Source organism: Penaeus vannamei, chromosome 4, assembly GCF_042767895.1.
Source record: "Penaeus vannamei isolate JL-2024 chromosome 4, ASM4276789v1, whole genome shotgun sequence".
Classification (NCBI taxonomy): Eukaryota; Metazoa; Arthropoda; class Malacostraca; order Decapoda; family Penaeidae; genus Penaeus; species Penaeus vannamei.
In genome coordinates this window covers 34,944,796-34,964,795 of record NC_091552.1, presented here as the reverse complement: position 1 = coordinate 34,964,795, position 20,000 = coordinate 34,944,796, and the positions used below count along the sequence as shown (strand labels likewise).

General features: G+C 48.2%; 1 protein-coding gene across 6 annotated transcripts in view; it reads right to left on the bottom strand.

Annotated features, from left to right (window-relative positions):
- LOC113809190 (serine/threonine-protein phosphatase 4 regulatory subunit 1) overlaps window positions 1-20,000 on the bottom strand; it is a 190,389-nt gene that overhangs the window by 85,575 nt on the left and 84,814 nt on the right. Inside the window, exon 1 of one of the 6 annotated variants that reach the window (XM_070120934.1) lies at window positions 13,212-14,103. The exons of 4 other annotated variants lie outside the window; for them this stretch is intronic. The gene's annotated coding sequence lies outside the window, so the exon portion shown is untranslated. Of the gene's footprint in view, window positions 1-13,211; window positions 14,104-20,000 lie in introns of those variants that run through there. One more of the 6 variants, XM_070120936.1, reaches the window with a different exon arrangement.

Below are 20,000 nucleotides of genomic sequence, written 5' to 3'. Positions count from 1 at the left end.
GCTAATAATATCTCAGTGGGTAAGAAAAGATAGAAAAAAAAAACAGCATGCGAATCTTCCTAGTAATAGATGTCACTATCAACTTGCACAAAAAAATAATACATATCACAATAGCCGCATGTAATACACACAGATTAAGTATAACTACAGCCCTTCGAGAAAAGAAAAAAAAAAGCTACGTTTAATTTAATCACAGTTCTTATTGCTATCATTTTTATCCCTATTCTAATTAAAATGTGCCATTCTACCCGTCTCTATCTTAATAATCTTAGTAATCGCCATCACCACCACAAACAATAAACAGAAAACGGGAAGAGGGGAAATTTACCCACGTAAAACCCACAAGAGAAAATGGCGCGCGAGAAATAAATAGAATGCGGTAGGGGTGACTACGCTAAAATATTCTTCCAAAAATACCGCTGCTAAAATCAAACAAACTAAGAATATCAATATACACATAATGCAACATATATAAACAAACAGAATAATACACTAAGAAACAGCTAACTATGCCAAAACATTCAACGCAACGCCGTCACTTGTAAACATCAAATGAAGCGCAAGGTAGAGAAACACTTTAATATACGAATTCATAAAAATACCAATCCGAAATTAGAGACGCTCTGCGAAGACTACCTTAAGCCACTCTTACGCCATTCAACACCAACAAAAAGCGCGGCATTTTATCCGAAGTCATAACAACCATTAATGCTTGGATCTAGTATTCCGTTAGACGCGAGAATAAACTTCACAATATACGCAAATCCTATCTTCCTGAAAAAAATAAACATTGGAAATACACACACAGTAACAAGTGACAGAGAAAAATATCTGCCTGATACAATTAAAATACAAACATCTATTTCGTCCACGGCTTTAAACACTTCTATTTCTTTTATTTATAAGTTCATCAACATCTAACTATCCCCTCGCAAACGTCGCCACTAAAATGACTAATGAAAAAAACCGTTACGTTATGGTGTAGAAGGCTGATCATCACTAACATTGTTTCCCGCCAATCGGTAGTGTTTACAGAACTCCCTCGGTATAATCAGCTTTATTTTCCCTTTTCCAGTTAATGTCATTAAACACATAAATCCAATAAAAAACGCTGAAAATTATATACGCAGCAATCTCCCACGAGAAACTGAACATTATCCTTACGACTCTTTTTGACTGTAAAAATAAGATTTTCGCGCCAGCTCGAACGCGTCGCCATTTTCCCGCCAAGGGCTACCACAGCCGAAACGAAAAAAGGAAAATAACTTGAAAGATATAACGCAGTATATGCGTATGTTTATACAAGCATACAAACAACATATAAACACGCAAATAAATATAAATACACATAAGCATATTTAAACACACAAACGCGCATCAACGTAACGAAAAGTAAGCGAAGTTTTAGACCGACTTGGGGGAAATCGGAAGCGAAAAGGAAACCCACGCACGAGGAATCCCCAACACCAGCAAGCCCTCCCGACGCCAGAATGTATGTTTCGCCTCTCCCCTTCCCTCCCCTTCCCTTCCCTCCCCTCCCTCCCTCCTTCCCTCCCCTCCCTCTTTCCCTCCCCTCCCTCCCTCCTTCCCTCACCTCCCTCATCCTTCTCTCCCTCCCCCTCCCCCTCCCCCTTCCACCGACAGACACCCAACACCTTCCCGTAACGGATGCCGAAGCAGGGACGGCGGCGGCGGGAGAGGTAGCGGGGCGGGGGCGTCAAAAGGTGTGGATATGGAAGGGAGGGAGGGAAGACGGAGAGAGAGAGAGAGAGCCGAGGAAAGAGATGAGAGACATATTGGGGAAAGACGGAGATAGAGAGGGAGAGGGAGAAAGGAAAAGGAAAGGTTATAATACGGCCTGATCACAGCAGGGCTTCACACAGCGGCTAATTCTCTTAACACTCCTCTCTCCCTCTCGCTCTCGCTCTCTCGCTCTCTCTCGCTCTCTCGCTCTCTCCCCCCCTCTCGCTCTCTCTCCCCCTCTCCCTCTCGCTCTCTCTCCCCCTCCCCCTCTCCCTCTCGCTCTCGCTCTCTCTCCCCCTCCCCCTCCCCCTCTCCCTCTCCCTCTCTCTCTCTCTATCACATTTATAATATATGGTTTCTTTTATATACCGGCGGGACAATATAATTCATATCACTGCTTAAAATAAGAATAATAAAAATAATAACAATAATAACAATAATATCAATAATAACAGCAACTACAATAATAAACAAATACCTATGAAAATTACAAACAAAATCAACAGCACTAATAAAAATAACAATAATAACAATGACAACCAAAATAACGACTGGCCGTAAGCAGTCCACCAAGAAACCTAAAACCAATGACAGTAATAACAATCAATAGCATAACAACAAGAGTATGGCATCAGCAACGCTCCCAACACAATCAAAATGCAACAACAAAGTGAGAATCAAGAGGACGTCACGACAATTCTAACATTGCGTAAGACGAAGATGGCAACAACAAAAAAATAATAGTAATAGTATTACTATCAATAATAATAATAATAATAATAATAATAATAATAATAATAATAATAATGAATAACAGTAATATTTTAATAACAAAAATAATATTAGTAATAAGAATGACACTAATAACAACAACAACAACAACAACAACAATAATAATAATAGTATTAATGATAACAAAATCAATAACGACAGGACAAATAACAACAACCGAATCTACTAGGTCCATGGCAGCGGCAGCGGGGATCAAAAACCGCTCACCAACCCGGCCTTCCCGCATGTACCCGAATTCTTCCTCCTCCTCAAACTATTGCTAGAAAAGACTATCGCGCATCGACAGTTCTGTAAATCCCTCTCCGTCTCTCGGATACAGGCGCGCACGCACACGAGCACGTACATCCACGGCCCTCGTCCTACCACGTGCGACCCCTTGCCACGTCCCAAGAACGACCGAGTACGACGATGACGATGACGACGACGACCAAGACCAAGACCAAGACCAAGACCCTATAGGTTTTGAAGAAATATTGAGACTGTGAACGCGACGACTTCGAATGGGTCAAGAATACCGACGAAGCGCGTAAGGCGACCGCTGAACGACCCCGTGAGAGCACTAACGACCGGCCAATGAAAATCACAGAAAAAAAGATAACGCAATGATGGCACCAACAACAGCAACAAAAATATGAAAGCTAACCCCGAAGCATCCCGACGGCTCTAATAAATCAAGCTGAGGACTGCAACCGCGTGACAGGCTGCTACGCTTTCTGTCTTTCTTAATGTCTATATCAATCTTAACATAGGGCTGTCTCCCTCTCTTTCTCCCTCCTCCTGTCTCCCTCTCTTTCTCCCATCAACCCCCTTCTCTCCCTCTCTTTCTCCCACCCACCACCCTCTCTCCCTCTCTTTCTCCCACCCACCCCTTCCTGTCTCCCCCTCTCTTACTTCCCCCTCACTGTCTCCCTCTCTTTCTCCCCCACCCTCCTGTCTCCCTCTCTTTCTCCCCCACCCTCCTATCTCCCTCTCTTTCTCCCTCACGCCCCCTCCTCCCACCCTCCCGCCAGCCCATTCTTCCCTCCGCGCGCGCGATCTGCACCTCATCTCGCTTGGGAAATGTTCGTAAGGGATCATTTCCTGGCGTAATCTGCCGCAATTTCCCCCTTTTGGGTGCGCGCGGTCCCGATGCGCTTCCTTCCTCCCTTCCTTCCCCGCTTCCTCGCCGAGTGTCGCGATCTCGCGAATTACGCCCGCGAATTACGGGCCGCCAATCGCGACGTGCCAATCAGCGGGCGCGGGCGCTCCCTCGCTCTTTCCGCCTCTTCCGCCCTTTCGCTCTCCCCGCTCCGCCCTTCCCCTTCTCCTCTCTCTCCCTTATGCCTCTCGACAACAGCACAAGCCGCACGATAAAGACGGAGACAACGGAATCTACAACTTGCAAAGACTAGGCAAAAGAAGGGAGACCAAAAAGGGAGCAAAACAATGAACGATAATCAAACCCTTTCCGCTCTTACCAAAAAGAAAAATAACAATAATAGAAAGGACAAGTTATCCAAAGAAAAGAAAAACAAATCACCTAAAGAAAGGACAAGTCATCTAAAGAAAAGAAAGATAACGGTAACAGAAAGGACAAATCACCCCAAAAAAGAAAATAACGAAAAAATAAAAATAAAGAAAGGACGAGCTACCTAAAGAAAAGAAAAAAATCACCTAAATAAAGATCATGTCACCTAAAGAAAAAAAAAAGTTAAAAAGAACAAATCACCTAAAGAAAGGACAGATCGCCTAAATAAAGGACAAGCCACCTAGAGAAAAGAAAAAAAAATCGCCTAAAGAAAGAAGTCACCTAAAAAAAGACAAATCACCTAAAGAAAAGAGAAGTCACCTAAAAAACAATCGCCTAAGAAAGAACAAACCACCTAAAAAAGGACAGATCACCTAAAAAGGACAAATCGCCTAAAGAGAGATCAAGTCGCCTACCTCCTCCCATGCTCCTCTTACCTCGCACCACACTGTCACGTTTCCTCTCTCCATCTTACCTGCAAATAAAGAAGAAAGGAATAAATAACGGTAAGAGACTAAATCAGGATATAAAGAAAATTAGGAATATTGAATGGGGAAAAATCGTGCCATCGTTAAAATTCATCAATGTTGATCCTGATGACAATAAATAATGAAACGAAAATAATAATGACCATCAGTTGTAATAACACTGATAATGATGATATCTAACCAACCGATAAAAACAGCAATAATAATAATAATAATAATAATAATAATAATAATAATAATAATAACAATAACAATAACAATAACAACAACAACAACAACAACAACAATAATAATAATAATAATGACCATTAGTGCTATTAACATCAACAACATCAACAATAAAAAAAAATCAACAACAGAAATACAAAGAGTAATTTTGTGGCTGCTGCAAGCCAAGTCCCCACAATTCAATAAACAAATACATAAACAAACAAAATAAACAAAAATTCCTACAGAAGCCATGCAGAAGCCGTACTTGAGTACACTGATCCCCCCCCCCCCCGGCCGTCCCCTTCATCTCCCCTCTCCCCCTCCTCCCTCCCTCCTCCCTCCCTCCCTCCTCCGTCTGAACCGAGGGGAACCTGCGTAACCCAGATCAGAGGTCAATAACCCGCCCATCCCGCCACTATACACAGCACGCGTACACGCATTTCTGCACGCACACACGCACGCACACAGACACAGAGACACATGGCGCCGCTTTTAATATCCCCGAAAAGAATCAAGCTCCTTCTATGATGTTCGAGATATAAAGGAACGCATGCAGCCGCGTGCGTTTGTATTCCTGTGGAAAGGAGAGGGAAATCGAGGAAATGATGGGGGAGAGAGGGATGGAAGGAGGGAGAGAGGAGAGGAGAGATGAAGAGAAAGGGAAGAAGGAAGAGAGTGAGAGTGAGAGGAAGAGGGAGAGAAGGGGAGGGAGGGAGAGGGAGGGAGAAAGAGAGAAAGAGAGAAAAAGAGAGAGAAAGAGAGAGAGAGAAAGAGAAAGAGAAAGAGAAAGAGAAAGAGAAGATGAGAGAGAGCGAGAGAGAGAGAGAGAGAGAGAGAGAGAGAGAGAGAGAGAGAGAGAGAGAGAGAGAGAGAGAGAGAGAGAGAGAGAGAGACAGCGCCCTACAGTGCGACTTTCATCCCATGACAGGGAAAAGAAATCGATCACAGTTCCCCTCTCTCCTCCCCTCCTTTCCCTATTTCCCCTCACCCACGATCCCCGTTTCCCCTCTACCTCTAACTTGGGCGTCGCGCATGGAACAACAAAAAACAGTTTTACAATCAATTAAATTAACGACTCTAGGGTGGGGTCGGGAGGGGCAGGTGAGGGGCGGCGCTCCCTCCACCCACTTTCGTCTTTTCCCTTCTCTCTAATAGGGAAGGAGGAGTGAGGAGAGAGAGAGAGAGAGAGAGAGAGAGAGAGAGAGAGAGAGAGAGAGAGAGAGAGAGAGGGAGAGAGAGAGAGAGAGAGAGAGAGAGAGAGAGAGAGAGAGGTGGGGGGAGAGGGAGAGTGAGAGAGGAGAGAGAGAGAGAGAAAGAGAGGGGAGAGGGAGAGGGAGAGAGAGAGATAGGGAGAGGGAGAGAGAGAGAGAGGAGAGTGCAAAAGAGAGAGGCAAAAAGAAAGGAAACAGTTGAGGAAATATATAAATATATACAAAGGGAGTGGGAGAGAGAGGAGAAGCAGAAAGCGAGGGAAGATGAGGGGAAAAGGAGCAGAGCAAAGGGAGAGAAAGGGAAAGCGAGAAAGGAGAAGCAGCGAGGGAAGAGGGAGCGAAGTGACGTGAGCGAAGTGATGGCCGCGAGTACCACCGGGCGAGCGCGCTGCGACCCAGCGTGGCGAAGCGGAGAGACCCCGTAAACGCTACCCAACGCCGCCGTGGCCGCCGACGCAACCCCCGTCAACACCAACAGCCACAACCTCCCATCGGCGTCAATTAACCAAACACGCGCATCACCTGCCTAAACAAGACACCCCCCTCCCCCCCTCGTACCCCCATACCGTCCTTCTATCCATTCATCCACCCATCCATTCAACCGGCGCTCCCGAGGCAAGGCGACCGGCATCGGGCCTCGAGACGAAAGGCGACTCGAAAAAGGCACACGAAAATAACACAAAGGTAAACAAGGTCCTCATGGCTCCGCTCACTACTTCCTTCCCCCGTCTTTCTGCCTGTCTGTCTGTCTGTCTGTCTGTCTGTCTCCCGCTCTCTCTCTCTCTCTCTCTCTCTCTCTCTCTCTCTCTCTCTCTCTCTCTCTCTCTCTCTCTCTCTCTCTCTCTCTCTCTCTCTCTCTCTCTCTCTCTCTCTTTCTGTGTGTGTGTGTGTGTGTGTGTGTGTGTGTGTGTGTGTGTGTGTGTGTGTGTGTGTGTGTGTGTGTGTGTGTGTGTCACGAAGGCAAGTAATAGGTAGTCGAAGAAGAAGAAGAAGGAAGACAAGAAGAAGAAAGATCAACACGGCACAGCCCTCCTTCCCCCGCAGTCAGTCGGCACGCGCGCGAGTGTGCGTATCCGCTGGCCCGTCCGCCTATGCGTCCGTATGTCGCCGGCGTAGCTTAGTCCTATCTATATCCCCTTCCCCTCGCCGCCCCTCATGTTGCCTCACCCTTTTCCCCTTTCCGGCCTCCCCCCCCCCGGCCTCCGGTATTAGTGATCCGTCACCCCTCCCCCCCAATCGTCTCCCTTCCCCTCTCCCTTCCTCCTAACCCGTTCTACTATCATCTACTCCCCCTTCTACCTGCACGCTGTGTATCTTTAGGCACCTTCCCCCCCTCCCTCCCTTTCCCCTTTTCCCCCTATCTCCTCACATGGCTCCCCTCAAGCCCCTAACTCTGTCCCTCCCCCCTGTCTACTCCCCCTGCCCCTCCCCCCCATATCGATCCTGCGCGGTCAGGGCTCTCCCTCTCTCTCCCTCTTTTCTCTCCGTCCCTCCCTCCTTCCTTCCTTCACTCCCCTCCCTTCATCTCTCTCTCTCTCTCTCTCTCTCTCTCTCTCTCTCTCTCTCTCTCTCTCTCTCTCTCTCTCTCTCTCTCTCTCTCTCTCTCTCTCTCTCTCTCTCTCATATACATACATACATACATACATACATATATATATAAATTTTCAAAAGTCATCCTCGGAAAACCTAAAAAACAAGCACATTGCATCTCCCCTATACACATACAAACAAACACACAGATACATACATACATACACACACACACACACACACACACACACACACACACACACACACACACACATATATATATATATATATATATATATATATATATATATATATATATATATATATATATATATATACACATACATACACATATATAAACAGCAAAGCCCCTTCCCCTTCCCCCGACATTCGACCCATCCCCCTTCGCTTGTCCCCCTACGCAGCAGCAGCAGCAGCACCCTTCCCCCCATCACCCATTGCGTGCAGCTTCCCCTACGCCAATGGGGGGGGGGGGGTGGATGCGTGGGCCTACACCCCAGTCACTCTCCCACGTCGGACCTGACCCTCACTTGGCCCTGTTTTCGTTCTTACATTCATTCTCTTGTCTCGTTCTTCTATTACTACTACAACTACTTCAACTATGATTCTTACAACTGCTACTGCCTCTATCTCTCCCAATAATACAACAACAACTACTACTCTTTTATGGCCTCCAATCCTCCCCTCGCAGCCCAGCCTATGCCTCCCTTCATTACTCAACCGAGGCCGTGCTCACGACATTATACGCCGCACTACCTTCACCTACTGCGCCGCGTTCTTGTGCGACTCTCCGCCGGCTCCTGATCCGACCCACAGGGAAATGGCAGTCCTGCGGCGAGATGACGGAGTTCCTGTCTGGCGCAACGAAAGGGACTAGAGAAGCGGAGAGACATGGGGCGTCTCACACTAGCAGCGAAATAGCTCCTCGGTGGTCGTTTTTCCTGACGTGACTTGAGTTAGCCTTGCGCAGAAAGACTTGGGGCTGAGGGCCCATTCCTCGCGAAGTTGTAAAAACTGATGGTGCGAAAGTTTCGCGATTTATGTTTTGGACTCTTTCTGAGCGCGCCCGAGTTTTTCCCGCCGTCCGTTCGCTTACGGGCGGCCGCCGATGCCAGCCCCGATGACGCGGAGCCACAGGGTCGGAGATTCAGATGTCGAAGGCGGCTCTGTGCCACGTGTTCAGAATCTTCGATCACCAAGGTCAGCTCTCGCCTCATCTGATGCGTCAGCCGTGCGGCGGGTCCGTCTCTCGCTTCCCAAAGGCCATGCAACCTGCTCTACTATAACGCCATGCCACTGCTGCCGCCGCCGCCAACGCCGCCATCACTACGCGCGCGTATTTCCGCCCACAGAAAGGCTGAGGACTGTTACTATACGATGCTACGGATGTCGACAAACTAACTTGGTTTCTTATCTAATGTCACCCGTGCATAATTCTGATACGAGAATTTAATAGCTTTACGTCAATAATGATAATAACTATAACAACCTTTAAAACAATAGTAATGGCAACGGTATTAACAATCATGACAATAATAGTAATCATAATAAGAACGACAACCGCCACAATTACCAATCAGTCTTGCCAGCTAATGGCAATCGCATTCTTAAACCAGGGGACAACTTCTATAACATGTCTAAGATGATGACGATGACGATGACGGCGATGGCGATGACAGGCGACGATGACGACTACGATAGTCACCGTCAACACCAGCCAAGGGACAAAAAAAAACAAGACGAGGAATGAACAGGAACACACCCTTACACGCCAAGAAAAACAAAATCATAACTCATCGGAGCAAAAAACAATTATGCAACAATTCATTCTCTCTCCCCCCCCCTCACCCCCCCTCTCTCTCTCTCTCTCTCTCTCTCTCTCTCTCTCTCTCTCTCTCTCTCTCTCTCTCTCTCTCTCTCTCTCTCTCTCTCTCTCTCTCTCTCTCTCTCTCTCTCTCTCTCTCTCTCTCTCTCTCTCTCTCTCTCTCTCTCTCTCTCTCTCTCTCTCTCTCCCTCCCCTAAAATTTTATTCCAATTAAATCCCTGAACATCAGCGATATTAGTGCCTAATTCCCTGCCATGGGTGTTATCCATTAATTCGGATCGATTCGTCTTTTCAATTTGCATCTACCCATTTCTCTATCTACCGATTTCCCGGGATGATATTTTGAAACCATTCCCTGATCGAATTGAACTAGAAGACGCCTCCGCCCCCGTCTTGTCTGATTCGTCCACTTTTCTGTTTTTTTTTCCACTCTTCCTTTTCATCCACATATGCTGTTTACTGAACTTCAATATGTTCACCACACACAGACAGATACACAGACATACAGATACATACAGATACATACAGACACACACACACACACATACACATTCATTCACTCACTCACTCACTCTCCCCCCACCACTTGTCCGTCTACCACACGCCATCATCACTTTCATCACAATTTACTACCATCATCAAAATCACCATAATTCATGGTTTCCCTTTTTTAACAATGCAAACCAAATATCACACACATACTTCTTTCAATATCGACAATATTTCTGTTACCGAGAAATGCGGTCTTCCAATTTTATCTTTATATACATGTAATATTTTTGGTTTACTTAATGCGGGGAAAAAGCTAATGCCAAAAGCTTTTCTTGAATGAAAAATCCATAACCACATGAAAATACACCATAATACTTACACGCCTCAACATCTGCGCATACACACATGTAAATATAAAAACCTCTACATGTAAAAACACACTTACAAACATTTCTTCCCGACCAAAATGAATCGCCAAAGAAATTCCAACAACCCAACAAAGTGAACCGCCAAAGAAATTTAAAAAAAATGATAGAAAGAAATGAATAAAAGAACGCCCCCCCCCCCCCCACACACACAGAAACCCCGGCCCGCGAAGACCGAAATAACACGCAAACAGAGCACACCGCGCGCCGCCCTTCAACACGCCCAAATAAACTGCGCGAGGAATCAATAAATTACAATTAAATTCATCGTCCTCCTGATGATTTCCACTTTAAAACGAAACGGTCGATCTCCGCGCCAATCTTCCGGTTATTCGTTTGGTTATTTTCACGCGAAGGGAGCGCAAAAATGGGGCCTCATTCACTAACTTTTTTCCGTAAAACCTCTGAGGATCAACTCATCCAGTACGAGAAACCATAATAAAAGTAACGATAACAACCGTAGTTATTAACATTAACCTTTAGATTAGAACTAGTTGAAGTAGTCGCCGTTGTAGTAGTTGTAGCAGTAATAGTCGTAGCCCTATTGCAAGAGCGGCATAACCCGTACTAAGGCCGTGGCTCGATGAATGAATGCCGCATGAAGTATAGCGTGAAATGCATGTTTGAGTTCAGTAATTAGCGGTGGCGTAACCATGGTTAGTAAGCGAGTACTGGCGGGCACCTTTAAGGGAAGTATTAATGGTACAAGTAGTAGTAGTATAAGAAGAAGGACGCCCCCGCCGCCAAACAGCCCACAGAGAGACCAAAGTGCAAAGCCCGATTCAGTAGCATCAGCATCACCGTCTTCCGCGCCTTGTTCTTTCCCTAAAATCCATTTCGCTTCTTTCCTCTTCCTCTCCCCTCTTTCGTCCCCTCAACGGAGCTCCCTTACTCACCCCCCCCACGAATCTTTCCCTCTCTCCTCCACCAACTTCTAATTCCCGCCTTCCCCTCTACATGTTCCCCACTCCCCTCTTCGGGTAACTTCTTCACTCCATAAAAAGTCCGCCTCGCATTTTCTTCCACTCTCCGCTCTTCCCCTTGCCTCGCGCTAATCTGGAATCGCCACCATGCAAAACGTCCCGAACAAATGCACTTTACAACACACCCGTAGAAAAATGGGTCGCGGCCTGGCTTGACCTCTTAGCAGACGTATTTCTCAACTCCGCGGATAAACGGAGTCCTTCAAAGCCCTAAAACAGCCATTTAACTGACTTCTTATCTATCTGAGGAATCGCCTTCTGGTGCTATTAATTAATTGGATCGTTACCTCCCTAACTATACATCACTATTTAAGAGCACACGCGGAAAAGGAATCACACTTCTCAGTATCTTTAATAGTGGCATTTATGTGTATCAACATTACGTTAAGCCCGGTCATCAAAATAATAAATCACACTAAACACGTGGTCTGTTCACATCTAGTTCTGCAACTATTTATGCCATTACTCTCATTATACATTTTTTTGTTCGTTTTACAGACAAAAAATAACCAACAGCCTGTCGAGTTATTCCAAGCACAGAACTATTTGGTGGGGAAAGATCTAGCAGGAGAAACTTTTATATATACATATATATATATTATATATATATTATATATATATATATATATATATATATATATATATATATATATATATATAGAGAGAGAGAGAGAGAGAGAGAGAGAGAGAGAGTGTGTGTGTGTGTGTGTGTGTGTGTGTGTGTGTGTGTGTGTGTGTGTGTGTGTGTGTGTGTGTGTGTGTGTGTGTGTGTGTGTGTGTGTGTGTGTAAGCAAGACTACGAGCTTCGCTGCCGTACGAGATAATCTATAGGTCATTCCCTTGGCTTAAAGAGCACATACGACGGTTCCAGAACAAACCCTGAATGCGAATAGATACCAAACTTTCTCTGCCTGTTAGTCCCTCTCTTAGCCTTCGCTTCCCCGCATCTCCTCTGTTGCTCTGTTCATCTTCATTCTCTCCATTTCCATCTTTCTCCCCCCTCCCCCCCCCACCTCTCTCTCTCTCTCTCTCTCTCTCTCTCTCTCTCTCTCTCTCTCTCTCTCTCCTCTCTCTCTCTCTCTCTCTCTCTCTCTCTCTCTCTCTCTCTCTCTCTCTCTCTCTCTCTCTCTCTCTCTCTCTCTCTCTCTCTCTCTCTCTCTCTCTCCCTCGTTCATTCGTCCCGCCCGTTCATTCATTCATTCGCACGTGCGCGCTCACCGAGACTCTAAAAGGCCTTCGTGCCGGGAGAATATTGGACTCATCACGTGACTCATCCAAAATTCATCGCCTGACTTATTGGCCACTTGCTCGGGTTCCTCAGCGCCACTCCGCAGGCTGCAGGGAGAGTAGCGGGAGTAACCCCTGTCCGTTGGCTCATGTCGGTCGGTATGTTTTTTGTGTGTGTTTAGACGTCCTTTGCTGTTGTCTCTGGCCTCTTCCCTCCAAAATGAAGGGCGCGCGATGGTGGCTGGCACTCCCCGCTCCCCCGCCCTTCCTTCCCTTCCTCAGGAAACTCCAATAGTCGCCTCCTGTACATAGGCACATGGGAGATCCGTCATCGCCAGCTTGGGGAAGTGGGCGGGGGGAGGGGGGAAGGGCACATAGCCTCCCCCTTCTCCTCCCCCCTCCCCCAACACGTACAGCCTCGTCACGGTCACACACGCCTTGTGGTGGTCAGTAGTGCAGCCACCTGGGCCACGCCGCCGCCTCCCTTGCCCACCCTCCCTCCATCCCATCCTCCTTTCCTCCCCCTCCCCCTCCCTTCCGCCCCCTTCCCTTTCCTTTCCCTCCTCCCCCCCTTCCTCCCTCTCCCCTTCCCTCCCTCCCCCCACCGACTCTCTCCCTCTTGTCCCTCTTCCGTCTCTTTCCCCACCCATTTTATCTACCTCCCCTTCCTTTTCCTTTCCTTCCCCTTCCTCTCCTCCTCTCCTCCTCCTCCTCGTCCCCCGAACCCCCCTAACCGGCGGGACTCGCCACTACTAACCTGGTCGCGTTTTAACGCTGCTGGATGATATCCCCCAAACAGGGCTCCTCGCGCTCTCGTCTCTTCGCTCTTCAATTTCCATCCTCGTCTCTTACGTCTTCATCCTCCTCCACCATCTCCTACTCCTCCTCCTCCTGCCTCGGCAATGTCCCCCTTTTTCTCCACACTCTCGATTCTCATCTTTCTCATATTCCTCTTCCTCCTCCTCCTTCTCTCCCTCACGATCTTGGCAGGAGGAACGCACTCACAATCACTTATTCCGGCCTGCGACTTCATCCCGGCCACACTGTCTGCGACGCAATTGGTGAATATTCATACGTAACTAAAATAAAAAGAGGAGAACGGCCATCTTAGGACAACCACCACAGAGGTGATAAAACAGACGACATTTTCCCCCCGTTTCCCTTTTCCTTTTCTTGTTCTTGAGCGAGTGTCGTGCTGTGTAATGTCGGTGTGCTGAGCGGAGGCCGCTGCACCAGCGCTGAGCCACGTGGTAAGTTGGAGGGAAGGGAGGAAGAGAGAAGGGAGAGGGCGAAGGAAGGAAGGCAGGCAGGGGGAGGGGAGAAGAGGAGGCATACAGTACGCAGTTGAATAACTGAGAGGAAAGAGACGACGGAGGAAATGAAGGAACTGGGAAAGGAGGCGAAGGAAAGAGGGGGAAAGAGGTCGAAGCATCTTGCTCTAGGCCTCGCCCCCCTCCCCCCTCTGCTAGGAGGCGTGGCAGGCAGCAGAACAGCAGCGTGGGGGTCACACACAGCGGCTCCGAGGAGAGGAGGGAGAGGAGTAGGGGGAAGAGCCGGAGGAGCAGGAGGGGACGAGGGGGAGGAGGAAAGGTAGGCCTGCGTAGCGCTGTTCAACTCTCCCATCCCCCCCCTCCCCCCCGCTAACCGAGCCGTCCCAGCACCAACCCACCACAGCCACTAAACTTCATAGGCCTAGTGGACCGTTGGGGAAGGGGGAGGGGGCAGGGTGGAGGGAGGAGGGCTTAGGGGTGAGCTTGGTTCCCCGAGACCCCACGCCTCATGGCGGGCTTCGGTTGGGGCGTATGAGTGTGTGGGTGGTTTGAACTGGACAGCCATTCTCCTTGGGTTTTCCTTCCCGTGCCACTATTCGCTTTCACCCCAGGGGAGTGAGGTCAGGCTAGGTCACTCCCTTTTCCGCAATCACCGAATCCTGTGCCTCGCCGTCGCCCGCTCCTCCCGGCGGCGCGAGGGCCCGAGGGAGGCGGCGAGGAGCGGCGAAGGCCTCCCGAAAGGGCCCAGGTCGACACTTCCGCCACTCGCAGCAGCAGCACAACATGGCCAGGATTTTCGGGAGCTTGTGAGGGCGCGCGCGGCCCCCCAACCCCCCTTTCCCCCTCCTTCTCCTTCCTCCACCTCCTCTCCTCTCCAACCAGACCTGCAAGTTCCACTCGCGTCACACTGATATCGGCCACAGCGTTCCCCAGGTGGCTCCCTCGTCACACTGCCCGTCACACACACTCTCCATCCCGTCGGAGGACACCACCTGCGAGCCATCTGGGCCACGCAACCCGCGCTTACACTGCCGGAGCGACGCGCGGCGGTCCACCTCGCACGGCGTCCAACACCACACTAGCAGAGCGCGTCGTAGTACACCGCTACACCACTGCCCTCCCTTCCTCCCCGCCTCCCTCCACGCCTCCCACCCTCCCCCCTCCCCTCTCTCTCTCTCTCCCTCTCTCTCTCTCTTTCTCCCTCTCTCCTTCCCCCTCTCTCTATCCCCCCCATCCAGTGGGACTCCAATCCTCCCTCCCTCACTCATTGCTGATTCCTCTCTCGTTCGGATTTTCTTGCCTCACATTTCCCTGCTTTCTCCGGCCAGGCTGGACGTAGCGCGCTGCTCCTCAAGACTCGCGCTGTTCCTCTCTTCCCTTCCCTTCCCTCCTCTCCTCGCTTCCCTCCTCTCTTCCCTTCTCTCCTCCCCTCCCCTTTTCTCTCTTTCGCTCATAACCTACACATCACGTCTAATTCGCCACTTCGATCGGTCGGCGAGCTTCGCATTGGAATCCTTACGATGAAGGGGATCCGCACAAAATACAACCTCCGATAGCATGTAAAACACACACACACACACACACACACACACACACACACACACACACACACACACACACACACACACACACACACACACACACACACATACATACATACACACAGGCACACACATATGCACACACACACACACACACACACATACATACATACACACACACACACACATATATATATATAAATACGCACAAAAACACACACGCAAACTAACAAACAAAGACAAGAACACAATCAAATATACATATACACACACGCGCACACGCACACACACAATCAAATAAGAACACTAATACAAAATCAAACACACACACACACACACACACACACACACACACACACACGCACACACGCACACACACACACGCACACGGTGCACATGACTCTTTCCAACTTTTAGCATAAATACGCAACCACAAGCCGCGCCAGTTCATTCTTCCGGGCATCTCAGCGGGACGAAATTATCCACGCTAACACGCACATATACATAACCACATATATTCTGTACATATACACATACATCTATGAATATATATATACACATATAAATATATATTCATACGTATGTCTAAACACACACACACATATACATATACATATCATTCATAATTTATATATATATATATATATATATATATATATATACACACACACACACACACACACACACACACACACACACACACACACACACACACACAGAGAGAAGAGAGAGAGAGAGAGAGAGAGAGAGAGAGAGAGAGAGAGAGAGAGAGAGAGAGAGAGAGAGAGAGAGAGAGAGAGAGAGAGAGAGAGAGAGAGAATGGAGGGCGAGATGGAAAACACTCCGTCCACGCTGCTCACGAGGGCATCACCATTGCCCTCCCTCCCTCCCCCTATCACCCCCCTTCCCGTCCCTCGCTGTAGGGCTAACAATCAATGCTACCTGCATCGCTATATACCTGCTGCAACTCATTAATGCTAAACACGACAAAGCGCCGCGTACACGAGAAAAAAAACAACAAAAAAAACATGCACAAACATACATTTCGTAAATTTCGTTTCGTTAATACCCTTTCGAAATAAACACGAAAGAAAAAAACCGTTGGGTCTCCCGTCTGCCCTTATCTTATCTGTTCACATTACGAAAAAATATTACATCATCAAATTTCGGTCGCTTCGAAGCCATGGTTCTCACAACACTCGATCATAACAATTGGAATAACAACAACAAATCTTAACAATTAACAGCTGCGATAATGAGAGAATGGTAGTTGTGACTATATTTCCTCTTCCTCCTCTTCTGTTTCGTGTTTCATAAGTCTTACACAACGCTGTCTTCGTTTCATTCTTCCTCCCTTCCTTTTCACTCTCCCCCTTCTCCCTTTTCTTCCCACTTCCTTTTCCTCTCCCCTTGAATTCCATCCTTCTCCCCCCTCCTTCCCTCCCTCCCTCCCTCTTTTTCTATATTTCTCTCTCTCCCACCCCCTCTCTCTCTCTCTCTCTCTCTCTCTCTCTCTCTCTCTCTCTCTCTCTCTCTCTCTCTCTCTCTCTCTCTCTCTCTCTCTCTCTCTCTCTCTCTCTCTCTCTCTCCCTCTCTCTCTCTCTCTCTCTCCCTCTCCCTCCCCTCTCTCTCTCTCACTATCCCTCCCCTCCCTCTCTCTCTCTCTCACTATCCCTCCCTCCCTCCTCTCTCTCTCACTATCCCTCCTCCCTCTCTCTCTCCTCCACTCCTCCCCTCTCTCTCTCCTCTTCCTCCTCCCTCCCTTCTCTCCATCTCCTCTATCTCTCTAAAAATAAAAAATAATAATATTAATAATCGTAAATATTAATATGTAAATGAAATAGTATCCTCTTCTTCCTTCTAAATATATACTTCCTCTCTTAATGAACCTCTTCTCTCTTCCTCTCTCTCTCCTTCCTTAAATGGTCTATTCTGTGTCTCTTCCTCCCTCTGTCTTCTCTCCTCCTGCTCCTCTCTCTCTCTCTCCTCCCCCCTTCTCTCTCCCCTCCTCCTTCTCCTCCTCCTCCCACTCCCCCTTCCCCTTCTTCGTGTTCTTTCCCTTTCTGTTCGATGCCTTTCCTCGATCCACCTTCATCTCGCCAAAGTTAAATTAGACACATATTTGTCTTGAGAGATTTTCAACGGAGGGAGGAAAGAGGTAGGTAGATGGAGGGAGGGAGGGAGGGAGGGAGGGAGGGAAGGAGAGCGAGAGAGGGGGAGAGAAGAGAGAAAAGAGAGGAGAGGAGATAGATAAATAACGAGAACGAGAAAGAGAGAGATAACGAGAACGAGAAAGAGAGAGATAACGAGAACGAGAAAGAGAGAGAGAGAGAAGGCGACGGGAGGTCAGAAAGGAGAGAGAGAGAGAGAGAGAGAGAAGGCGACGGGAGGTCAGAAAGGTAAAGAGAGAGAGAGAGAGAGAGAAGGCTGGACGGGAGGTCAGGAAAGAGAGAGAGAGAGAGAGAGAGAGAGAGAGAGAGAGAGAGAGAGAGAGAGAGAGAGAGAGAGAGAGAGAGAGAGAGAGAGAGAGAGAGAGAGAGAGAGAGAGAGAGAGAGAGAGGGAGGGAGGGAGAGAGGGAGAGAGAAGTAAAAGCAGCAAGTGCCTTCGAGTATGAGCAAACAGCGGACGCCCACATACACACAAACACATTATTCCACATCTGAGAGCTTGAATAATGCTTATTAATCCAACCTCTGGCTTTGTCACCGTAATAACCAAAGGTGTTGAGCCAAAATCCCAACAGAACACTTTAGACGCTAAATAACATCCTAGCCAATACATCTTTTCGTCTATCCATCCATCTACCTATCTATCCATCTATCCATCCATCCATCTATACCTAAACACACATTTGTTGAAATACACGTGCGTGCGTGCGTGCGTGCGTCCGTTCGTCTACCCCCCTCCCCCCTCACTCCCCTACCCTCCCCCTCCCGCACAGACCAAGAGGACTCGCCAAGGCCGCGTTCCATCCCCCTACCGCGGATCCGTTGGTGAATTCGTGCGTTTGTCCGTTTGTGTGTCTGTGGCTTGCGGCCCGCCGTGATGTCCGACCTTGCTCGTGGAGGACGACCTTGAGGGGGGATGAACGGGGTAGGTGTGGGAATGGGGAGAGGAGGGAAGAGAGGGAGAGAGGGAGAGGGACGGAGGAAGGAAGAGAGAGAGAGAGAGAGAGAGAGAGAGAGAGAGAGAGAGAGAGTATGAGAGAGAGAGAGAGAGAGAGAGAGAGAGAGAGAGAGAGAGAGAGAAAGAAAGAAGGTAGATAAATGAACATGTCCCTCGATAATCTCCCCACCTCTCTCTCTCTACCTCTCTCTCTGTCTCTCTCTTTCTCACACCTGCCACCTCTCTTCTCTCTCTTCTTTCTCTCTCCTCTCTCACTTTCTCCCTATCTCTCTCTCTCTCTCTCTCTCTCTCTCTCTCTCTCTCTCTCTCCTCTCTCTCTTTCTTTCTCTTTCTTTCTTTCTTTCTCTCTCTCTCTCTCTCTCTCTCTCTCTCTCTCTCTCTCTCTCTCTCTCTCTCTCTCCATACAAAAGAGTTTCAATGAACTCAACTGACTGCTGACTGACTGACTGCCTGACGACTTTCGCCCTCACGGAGTACCAACGAGAAAATGGCTGCTGACTGACTGAAATGCTGTGAATATAAATTGCAGCTTTCGCCCTCACGGAGTACCAACGAGAAAATGGCGCGATATGAAATGTGAATATAAATTGCATTTCCCAGAAATACTGAAAAGCTGTTTGTGCTTCCGAGCTCGAATAAAAACAAAAAACAAAACAAAAAAACAAAATGAAAGACAATTCCTCCGCCCTTTCCCTCTCCCCTCTCCCCTCCTCCCTCCTCCTCTCCCGCCCTCCCTCCCTCCCTCCCTCTCACTCATACACACACCTCCATCCGTACCCAAACACGCACAGGCGAGGGGTAAGGGGCAGAGAGGGGGCAGGGTAGAGAGAGGAGAGGAGAGTAGAGGAGTAGAGAGAAGTAGAGAGGAGAGGAAGAAGAAGCGTAGGTGAGACATCAAACAAAACTGTCGTCTCCACCCGTAGACTTCCACACACACACACACACACACACACACACACACACACACACACACACACACACACACACACACACACACACACACACACACACACACACACACACACACACACACACACACACGACTAACACGACTACACACACTTAGTCTGTCGTAATAGCTAATGACCTTGGTCTAACATTAAATGCAAAAATGCTTGATACAATAGTCGATGGTCTTCCTACTGCACGCCATTTTGGTGTTATTTCCTACTGCCGCTATCGGTGATAATAACAATACCTGCTACATGATAACGGGATGCAATAACAACAAAGGAATCAGAGAGAGATGAGAGAGAAAGGGAAAGGGAGAGGGACAACGAGGGAGGAAGGAAGGGAGGGAGGGAGGGAGGGAGTAGGGAGGGAGGGAAGGAAGGAAGGAAGGGAAGGAAGGAAGGAGAGGGAAGAGGGAGGGAAAGGAGGGAGAGGGAGGGAGAGGGAGAGGGAGAGAGAGAGAGAGAGAGAGAGAGAGAGAGAGAGAGAGAGAGAGAGAGAGAGAGAGAGAGAGAGAGAGAGAGAGAGAGAGAGAGAGAATGGGTGGATGAATGATAAACACACACACACACACACACACACACACACACACACACACACACACACACACACACACACACACACACACACACACACACACACACACACACACACAC